Below are 11,016 nucleotides of genomic sequence, written 5' to 3' on the forward strand. Positions count from 1 at the left end.
ATTCAGAGGAAGGACTGCAGGAGAGGAAACATATAAGAAAAACAACTGCTTGAACGCATGGGTCGGGGTGGACATGATTGAGGGTGTAGACTCGAAACTACCACACCAATGCAACTACCAACAATTTGGAAATTGGTCTTGTTCAAGGACACATGACAAAACTAGTGGAAACGCACATCGGCCAAGGGTGGGAGGGGTGCGGGGGGGGGGGTTGAAGGGGAAAAGTGGAGCATGAATCATGTAACCATGTTAAAAATGAATATTAATAAATGTTAAAAAAAAAAAGATGTACTGCTGATTCCTCTGCACACTATTTGGTCTATCATGCCATAGAATCCTCTTCATCCTGGAAGCTCACCTCCACCCCTGGACTAATTCTCACATTGGAAGTACCCTCTCTTCAGAGGCTTCATCTTCTGATTGTCTGGTTCCTCCCAGAACCTCTGAGTTAAGGAGGAGGCCCAGGACAATGATATCTTCATTCCTCACCAAGATGCCAGCTGAAGCATTTCCAGAGGACTTTCTCTATTATGCCTTCTATCCCTTTCCCCCTCCCCCTTTTATGTGCTATCTTCCCCTATTAGAACGTAAGCTCCTTGAGGGCAAGGACCATCTTTTTTCCCCCTTCTTGTACTTGTATTGCCAGTGCTTAGCAAAATACCTGGCATGTAATAAAACCTTAATAGAGGCTTGTTGACAATTGACTGTGAATTGGTCCAGCTCTTATAGAAAGCAATTTTGAACTATGCCCCAAAAGTTAATAAATTATTCATATCCTTCAATTTAGCTGTATCACTTCTAGACCTATACCCAAAGAGATCAAAGAAAAAAGAAACTAAAGGGGTGGCCACTATAGTAAATTACAAAATAAATTATGGAATATAAATATTTGTTGGAAGCCATTGAGAGAAACAGGGTCTCTAATTGAATTTTTATCTGGACCCCATCAAAGCTAATATAGCTGACAGGGTCATATATTGACTTGTTTCACCTGAAAGGATCGGGTCAGATGATGGATGACCTATCTGAGATAAAAAGCTGGACCCCTCCCGATGGTTCCTTTTATTATTGAAAACATTAATTTAGTTTTTAGAATAGCCTCAAGTTTTATAGAAAGCTTCTAAGTACCAGATAGTAAACCAGTAATTAAGGAGTTAACAATTTTTCCTAAGAGAAAAGAGCAGAAATCAGTAGAAACTGGCCTGGTCCTGTATGTATTCCTAGACAGCCAAGGTCAAAGCAGGCAGTTAGACACACTTCACATTCAGCCAGGTGCTTTCCATCCCATAATGTTAAAGACTCATTCATTAAAGATATCTTTGGCAGTATGGAAGCTTTTCCTGGAAATAACTTTTAGATAAAATGAGGCTCATTTTTAACCTTAGAAAGTTTCTCATTCAGGTATAATCTTCATGGGAGAAATTTTGGTCTGCATGACTTTACCCACAGTTCACTCTTTTGGTCCATTACCAGAAGAGCAAATAGAAATGTAAGTGGGATGCTAATGATATGTTAAATACCCTGGAGCAACATTAGGTCAAGTTTTGCTCTTTTCTGCTCAGATGCTAAGAAAGGCAGTGAGTGTGAGAACTGAGCATTGTTTAGACCTAGTCCTGTGTGACTGGAGAAGTGAATCACTTGTATTCGTTGTCCAGAAACCCCCAACCAAGAACCTAAGTTATGTCCAAAGATCGATGTGAGGAATTTTCTCATAATTATGAATCTAAGCAACACATATGTCTTATCTGAAAAGTAGTCCCATATTAATCAACTAGTTATGGTTTCCATGTTCTTTTGATTATTTACAGCTACTTGGCAGGGTTTATGAGGTATTTCAGCCCAAGTCAAGCTTTCTTTCTTTTTCTAGCTGCCCACTGGAAAAAAAGAGGTGAATTAAGCAGGTCCCTCTCTCCATAGAGCCCTGAACTTTAGCCCTAAATGCAGATCATGGCAATACCTTGATTTACTTCCTGAACACCATGCCTGTGTCTACAACAACATGAAACAATCATAAAGAGGAGTCTGATAGTAAAAAAAAAAAAAAATTTTTTTAAAGGCTGGGAATATAGTAAGATTCAAGTTATACAACCATATTGGAAAAGAAAATGAATTAATGAAATACAGTTCCAGAATATAGAGCTGAAAATGCCAAGGAAATGCTTGAAAGCAGAAGCAAGAGCACAAATTGATTTTTTTTCCTATAATTGATCCAATTCTCTATTTCTCTTCATTTCTTCATTTCTCTATTTCTTTCAGACTAGAAAAAGAAAGTGCATTTATTAACTGCTGTGATTTGGGAGAATATGATCTTTTCTACCCAAGAGCATAAAAATATAGCCATGGTCTGCAGAGTTAATTAAATTAATGTACTCTGCATTACCATGGGAGAAACATCTATGATTTCTATTCATTTTGTTCCTTTTCTGTATTTTATTCAAAATCACACAAGAAAATTAGGCTTAGGGTATGGAAAAATATCTTATCTTGAAACTTTTTTTTCTTTGTAATTGACAGCTATGCAAAGAAATCAAGGATAATTTTGCCATGACCAAATCTTCCTTCCCAGATTACATTTGTTGGCCTCACAAAGGGCATACCATCTTCCATAGATCTCTGGAACTGTTGTTTCAACTTGGAATTCCCCATAATCAAGATACCAGGGTAAAGGAGGGGTAAGCATTCATGAATATCTCAAAGATCAGTGCCTTGGTGAGATTATGTGATGGTTAGTTAATAATAATTGAAGGAGGGGGCAGCTGGGTAACTCAGTGGATTGAGAGCCAGGCCTAGAGATGGGAGGTGCTAGGTTCAAATCTGGCCTCAGACCCTTCCCAGCTGTGTGACCCTGGGCAAGTCACTTGACCTCCATTGCCCACCTTTATCACTCTTCCACCAGGGAACCAATACACAGAAGTTAAGGGTTTAAAAAATAATAATAATTGAAGGAAATTATTCAAGTTATATAATTTATTAGAAAGATAAGCATAATGAATAGGTCAATGGACTTCATAGTCAGTCACTCACTGCAATTAATAGGAAGAAATTTAGAAATGATGGAAAAAAGAAAATCAATAAAATAAAGGAGAAAGGAGATGAAAGACTTTTGGTAGCAATAAGAGCTTCTTTCCAGGCATCCCTCCTACCCTTTCCATGGGGCCACTCTTCAAAGAATTAATCAGTATGCCAAAGGAAAAAAGAAATACAAACAAAGGGATTAAGTTGAGCCCCAAAATGAAAGAATAATGCTAGCCTATAGAGAAGAATTTGCTGTTGTCCAGTTGTTTTCAGTCATGTCTGACTCGTCAGGGTCCCATATGAAGTTTTCTTGGCAAAGATACTGGAGTGGTTTAACATTTCTTTCTCTAACCCATTTACAGGTGAGGAAACTGAGGCAGGATTAGATGACTTGCCAAGAATCACACAGCTAATGTTTAGTATGTGTCAGCTAGAAAGAGTCTTCTAGATTCCAGGCCCACCGTACCATCTAGCTGCCCTGTGGAGAAGAATAAAGTACTAATATACTTTAGAACTTGGAGAAAAGACTGAGCTTATCCAAGCAATGATAATCAGGGTAGTCAGGAGGAACACCAGAAAGAAATATAGTCTGAATCCCATAACTCTCTACTTCTACCCCTTGAAGGCAGGATAGCAAAGTTTGTGAGTTTATGCCAAAGAAGGCACTGATGAAGGTAGTAAACCAAAGACTGGTCTGGTTTATAAAATAGTAGCTAATATTGAGATAGTGTAACCAGAAGCATCCCCAGAGAAATGAGTATACCATGTATACTTAAGTATACCATGATCAACCCACTGGAGGAGAAATCTAATGGCTAGGTACAAAACAATGAGACTATAAGGAGATATTATGAAGCTCTTAAATATATAAACTCCAAATCACAAAGAATACATTCTCCACAATTCCAATGAGAAATTCAGCTGTGGCTATTACTATCAGCAAGTCTTATGGTATAAACAAAATGCCTAGGGAAGTGGGATGAGTGGTAGGTACAAGTTTTTCACTCATTTCCAGAAAGCAAGTCTCCTTAAAGGTTGAAGCTCTGGGAGTAGGAATATGAAACACTTTAAACTAAGATTCCAAGTCCTTTTGGGATGATACCAGTCTATCAAAGTGGAATTTTCCTTTTCCCAAAGTCATGATAAAGTTGCTGGTTTCTCTTGACAAAGAATACAAAACTATGTTTAAGAAATGAGTCCTCCATGATTTGCCTCCATTTGGACACCACGCTGAAATCTGTTATTAGGAAACAAGGCCATCTCTCTCAAGGGGTTAGGGATTCAGTTCTCCAGATCTCATCACATAGACCTAAATTACCCTATCAAAGACAAGTTGAACTCTCCTGAACTGCCAAATGGAAAAGAAATGCATGTTATAAAAATGATGATTTTGCATAAAAAGACCACTAAGTACATAAACATAAAAGCTTGATATTTGCATATATTCAAAGGCACATTACACTTTGTGTAGGGCATAGAGTGAAAGGACAAAGTTTAAAGTGAGCAACTGTTGAGTTCATACTATAGATTCAGCATTGTGTTAGGTGCTAAGGCAAATACAAAAAACATTGGCATGTTCCCTGCTATTACTAGGACCATACAATTAAGAAGGAGAGGGGGCAGCTGGGTGGCTCAGTGGATTGAGAGCCAGGCCTAGAGATGGGAGGTCCTAGGTTCAAATCTGGCCTCAGACATTTCTTAGCTGTGTGTCCCTGGGCAAGTCACTTAACCCCCATTGCCTTACCACTCTTCTTCCTTGGAACCATTACATAATATTGATTCTAAGACAATAAGGTAAGGGTTTATTTATTTAAAAACAAAGGGACAGCTGGGTAGCTCAGTGGAGTGAGAGTCGGGCCTAGAGACAGGAGGTCCTGGGTTCAAACCCGGCCTCAGCCACTTCCCAGCTGTGTGACCCTGGGCAGGTCACTTGACCCCCATAGCCCACCCTTACCAATCTTCCACCTATGAGACAATACACCGAAAGTACAAGGGTTTAAAAAAAAAAAAAGGAGAGACAAGATCCATGAAACCATTTTGGAATAAAACAAGATATATGACACCACACACCAGCCAGCATTAACCTTCATAGACTCAGGTTCATATTGGGAGAATGGAGTCTTCTTGAAAATCATGTGGCATGGCTTGAGCCCTTGTTACCTTCTGAATCAAAGAACATCTAAAAATAGCTCAGAGCTAGATAATCACATTGGAGAGGAGGGACAAGAAGGGAAGTTTACTAGACCTATGGTTGCCATGGAGGAAAGAACTCTGAATGAAGGACTCCATCTACCCTTGGAAATTATGCTACCTTCTCTGCAAACAATATAGTCTTAAAGAGTTCCTAAGCCACCAGATGATTAAATGCCTGGCCCAGGATGACATAGTATATGGCAGAGACTAGACTTGAAATCAGGTCTTTCTGACTCAAAGACCAGCTCTCTAACTGATTGGCCAATCAGTAAGCATTTATTAAGAGCCTACTATGAAGAGAGAAGTTTCATTTGAATGATGAGGTCAGAAACCAGATTGTAAAAAGTTAAGAGTAAGAAGAAAGGAAGTAGAGGCATCTTTTATAGGTCTCCTCAAGAAGTTTAGACCACAGGTGAAAAAAATATATAATGGGAGGAAAGTGATGATGGATGAGTCATTTGAGAGTTTTTTGAGGATTAAGGAGTCATGGGCATGTTTATAGGTAGCAGGGAAGCAGCAGTAGACAGGGAGAGATTGAAGATAAGAGAGGGTGAGGATAATAAAGGGGTAATCTTCTGAAGAAAGAAAAATGAAATGGGATCATATGCATCCAGAGTGGCTTTCTTTGGCAAGGAAAAGGACCATTCATCATGTTAGAGAGGGGTAAAGGTGGGGATAATAGCAGAAGGTATATGGAAGGTGTAAATTACATAGGAAATAAGAAGCTATCCATGAATGGCCTCAGTTTTTTTCAGTGAAATATGAAGCAAGGTTCTCAGTCAGAAAGTGAATCAATTGAGGTGTATATAAAAGGATTATCTTGTTGCAGTGAAAGGTCCATTTGATATTATGTAAATAAATGTTTCAGGATGTAATTCAGTTCCTTCAAGTAGTTCATAAGTAGGAGCAAAGGCAACAAATGGTGGGAGTATTCCAAGGCTGAAGCTTGACAGGAGAAGATTGGTAATGATACAAGAGGGACTTGAGAGAAAAGGACAGCAGAGTTTAACTAATCCCCTCAAAAGGTCAAGATGGGAAAGTAATCCAAGGATTCTCTGTAACAAAAGGTAAGCAGGGAGAGCATGTACAAAAACACAGAAATGGGAAGTGGAATTTTGTCATTGCAGGGCAGAAATTGGGACAGTTTGGCTGAAATATAGAGCAAGATTTGTTGTTGTTCATTGGTTTCAGTCATGTCAGACTCTTTTTGCTCCCTTTTGGAATTTTCTTGGCAAAGATACTGGAGTGGTTTGCCATTTCCTTCTCTAGCTCATTTTACAAATGAGGAAACTTAAGCAAACATGGTTATATAACTTTCCCAGTGTGATAGATGAAAGGGAATGACTGAGGAAACAAAGATTTGAGTTTCTGACTTACCTTCAACTTGGTAAGCAATGCATGCCCATTGTCTAACAAATTGGGAGGAAGCCCCTTCCTCATCTTAGGACTGGACTCTGAATATAGGGGAAAACAAACGTTTACACATTAAAAATAATTCATCAAAAAGACCAGTTGTTATAAGGGGATAAGAGGAGATGGCAATGAGGGGATCACCAGGGGCCTAGGAGCCAGTAATTAAATTAGCTGGAGATTGGAATTGATGTTATCAGAGGGAGCAGCCTCAGCTGAGCTGCCCAGTGGGTCTCCACTGCTAGCTGTTTAACTTCTTAGCAACAATGGAGGCTTAGCTTTCAGTTTCACAGTAACCCCTTCTTCTCAAAATTCTGTCCTCCCCTTAGTCTCCTTAGCCTTGAAGATGTTATAATAATCACAGGAATTCACAGATTAAGGCTAAGGGATTTATTTGAATTGGAAAGGGAAAACTAAGGTAAGAGGGTTTAGGTTTGCTAAGCTGTTGCTAGGGCAACTGTCAAGTGCTGGCTAAGGACCTAAAGGGTCTTTGACAGGCTGAGGGTAACCAGTCCCCAGTCAGAGATGACTAGACTCTGGCTTGGTGTTATTTGATCAGCTAGGTACACCAATGAAGTTGTTGAGTTGGTCTAGAGATGACCCTAACCACTAAGCTATACTAAGTTCCTGCCCATGATCCTCCTCCCTTCCACCCTTCTCAATCAGGGGCCCCAAGGGGAAAGGTCAGGGATAGCAAGTTGTCTGGGTGAGGTCAAGGGAAAACAGAACCCCAAGGTTGGATTTGCAGGGCCTTATATAGTCACAGCCCAACTGCTGGTCAGTACCCAGCATCTGGCACATGCCACCCCAGAATTCCATTCTGATAACTGACAGGATTGCCTAGGGTAATATTGCAATGCAAGAAACCCTGCTTTATAATTTAGATAATTTGATTTCCAATTGGAGGAAAGATCTTTTCTACCCCCAAGTATCTATGAACACTCAAAAGAACATGGAAACAATAACTGATTGATAAGTATGGAGCCAGTTTTCAGATAAGACATATGAATTGCTTAAGATGTATAATTGTGAGAAAACTCCTTGCAGCAATCTTAGGATATGAGTGCATTTCTCATCAGCATAACCTAGAGTGCTCAGATAAGGGTCTCTAAACATCAGGTAGAGGTGGTCCAGCTTTCTAGTCATGTAAGCCTAGGTTCAAACAATATAATAAAGTTTTCTCCCAATTCCCATAATTAAATAAAGTTTTCTTACAAGATAGAAATTGGACTACACCTATAATTGAAGAGAAAGAGAACTGAGCTAGCTCCAGAATTGTCACAAGGTAGAAATCAGTGTGGTTCACTCAGTTCCCATAATTAACCTCTTGTTATTCTAATCCCCACAGGTCTCTCCATTTCCCCCTTTTGATTAATGGGAAAGTGGGCAGCCCATCCCGCCTCCAATGGATCACCGAATCTCCAAGTTTTTGCTTATATTCATAATCAAAACTACATGTGTCAGGTTCCATATCAAACTACTTAGACAACTCATAATGGACTAATTTTGAGAAGGGAGATAGTCATGTCACCAAGGTAACCAAGAACTCTTACACATAAACATAAACATCATGAAACAAAAAAATCAAAGCCATACAATAATGTATGTATCATCAATAGTAACTAATATAATCTCCTTGTATCCTAGTAACCTATGCATAATATCCATTTAATCAGCACATTTTGAGTTCCACCCATCCCATACAATTTTCTGAATCCCTGGATATCTTCTCTTGGACATTCTGGAACAAGTTTTATTTTGGGGGCATTATAAATGGGGCTTCTGCTCCTCTGGTTCCACATCGCTTGTAGAGATTTCTAGACATTTCTACTAGTAACAAGACCTAAGTATGATCTCTTAAATACTATCTTCCATAATGCAACTTCAGAGGATATTAGTTTTTATGTGCCACTTGATGTTGCTATCTTTACCTAAACCTTGTACCTGATATTAGAATCATTTTTTTAAAAACATGAAGGTTTAACTTGTAAAATAAACTCTTCTTTTTTTAAAATTACTAGACATATGTCAAAATGGAGAAATGATTTCACTTTCTTTATAATTTTTAATATAATTTTCATGTTAAATCCTTCCTCTAATTTTGAGAATATTACTAAAACATTCAAAACCTGAATTTCCCTACTAAATGCATTTGGACTGTTTCTCATAATATGATGTCTAGGTTTTTTTCCCCCCTTTTTGGTCATAAATTTCAGGTAGTCCAATAATTCTTAAATTGTTTCTCCTAGATCTGTTTTCCATGTCAGTTGTTTTGTCAATGAGATATTTCATATTTTCTTCTACTTTTTCATTCTTTTGCTTTTGTTTTATTGTTTCTTGATGTCTCATGAAGTCATTAGCTTCTCTTTGTCCAATTCTTATTTTTAAAGACTGAGTTTCTTCTGTGACTTTTTGATCCTCCTATTCCATTTGGTCTATTCTACTTTTTAGGACACTTTTTTCTTCACTGTTTTTTTTTCCAGTAAGTCTTTTTCCAGTAAGTCAATTCTGTTTAAAAAAAACAAAACACTTTTCTTCATTTGGTTTTTGTGCCTCTTTTTCCGGTTGACCAATTTTACTTTTTAAGCTGTTATTTTTTTTTTTACATTACTTTTATTTCTTTTTCCCATTTTTCTTCAACCTATCTTATTTGATTTTTAAAATTCCTTTTTGACTTCTTCCAGAGGTTGAGACCAATTCCCATTTTTCTTTGAGGTTTTGCATGTGGTTACTTGGATCTCACCACCCCCTATTGGTTCTGTGCTTTGATCTTTGTCCCCATAGAAATTTTTGAGGATTGAGTTTTTCTTTTGCCTTTTGCTCATTTTCCCAGCCATTTTTTTTTTTTTGCCTGTGGCCTTGGAATTCTGAAAACGGATGGTGCTGTTTCCTCTGCTACTAGCTTACAGGGATCAGCACTGTGAGAAATTTTGCCCTGAGGCTAAGTCTTAACCAAAACAGCACAGGCTTGAAAGGGCACAGTGCTATGGACTTCTGGATCTCACTGTGGGGTGGTGGCAGGGCCTAGGATTTAACGGGGTGGGTCTGAGGTGCTCTTTTGTTGGTATAGCACACATCCTAGAATCCCAAAGTTAGCATATGCCCAGTCATGGAACCTGGCACAGTAGGTGGCAGGGTGGTCAGTCAGTACTCCTCTGGGCATAGTTTTGCTTATAGTTCTCCCTTTTTAAAATAAAGATCAATTCTCTTTGCCTAACTTTCAAATTGTGTTCAGCAGGAGAGTCCCTTCACTCCATCTTGTTTTTGACTCCTCTTATTTTGCCACATTTTTTAAAGATTGGTTTGGAAGGATTGTCATAATGGTTTCAGCTTTCACTGATACTAAGCTGCCATCTTGGCTCCACCTCTCTACTAAATGCATTTGGAAACTAATCATATATATGTAAATTGTTCTTAGAATAAAAAATGTAATCTTGAAACTTCTCAAATTTTACTATTCTATTTAATAAGAAAACTTTTACATTATATCTTTGCTTTATCACTTTGTCAAATATACCCACTTTTGGAGGATATCATCCCTATATTATAATTTGACCACAAATACATATTAAAATTATATTTTTCATATTTGCATTCTATTATAGCAACTCAGAGATGTTTCAGTATCAATCTGTTAATTAATAGATTTAGACTGTACTTCCAGAATTTTTACTGCTTACCTGCCCTGATTAGAAAAAATTGCTAAAAAAAAGGAAAAGAAAGGACATAATTATGCCATAACAAAGGAAAAACTTCCTTATCTCTGTTTGTTTCCAGGTACAAGTAATAACTGACACTCAATCGAGTAGTTACAGGGTATCAAAAGGCAGGCTCCACACTAAGCAGATGAGGAAATTTCCTGTTAAAAAAGGAACTAGCACACTGGAAAAACATAATCAAGAGGATTCTACCTTAAAAGAGTGGTCTCTGAGCTTAAATAGGGGTCCTAGGGTCCTGATTTAAATGATTTTGTTTTCCTTTCATGGGCAAGGAAAAATTAACAACAGATACTTATAAAATTCAAACTATACAACTATCTTTTTTCAAACTAGCAGCCTTCCTTCATTACACTGAAATAATAGAATAATAAGTCTATCAATCAGGGGGACAAGAAATCATCTAAGCATTATTTACAACAGAAATTTTTTATAGAATTTAATTCTTATTTTTCCTTAAAACAAATTCTACAGAAAATTGTCCCAAAACTCACTAGCATATGTTACCAAATGAAAATGATGAATCTCCAAACTCCTTAATAATTAATCTCCAAATTTCCAAAATCTACTATAATGTTTTTAGCAGCTCCACAAACAGGAAAAAGCTTCCTTCTTTGATTATCTGACTTTATTTCCATATGATCCCAATGTGACTAGAGCTGGAATGACAAACAAAAAATAT

Source organism: Gracilinanus agilis, chromosome 5 (genome assembly GCF_016433145.1).
Source record: "Gracilinanus agilis isolate LMUSP501 chromosome 5, AgileGrace, whole genome shotgun sequence".
Lineage (NCBI taxonomy): Eukaryota > Metazoa > Chordata > Mammalia > Didelphimorphia > Didelphidae > Gracilinanus > Gracilinanus agilis.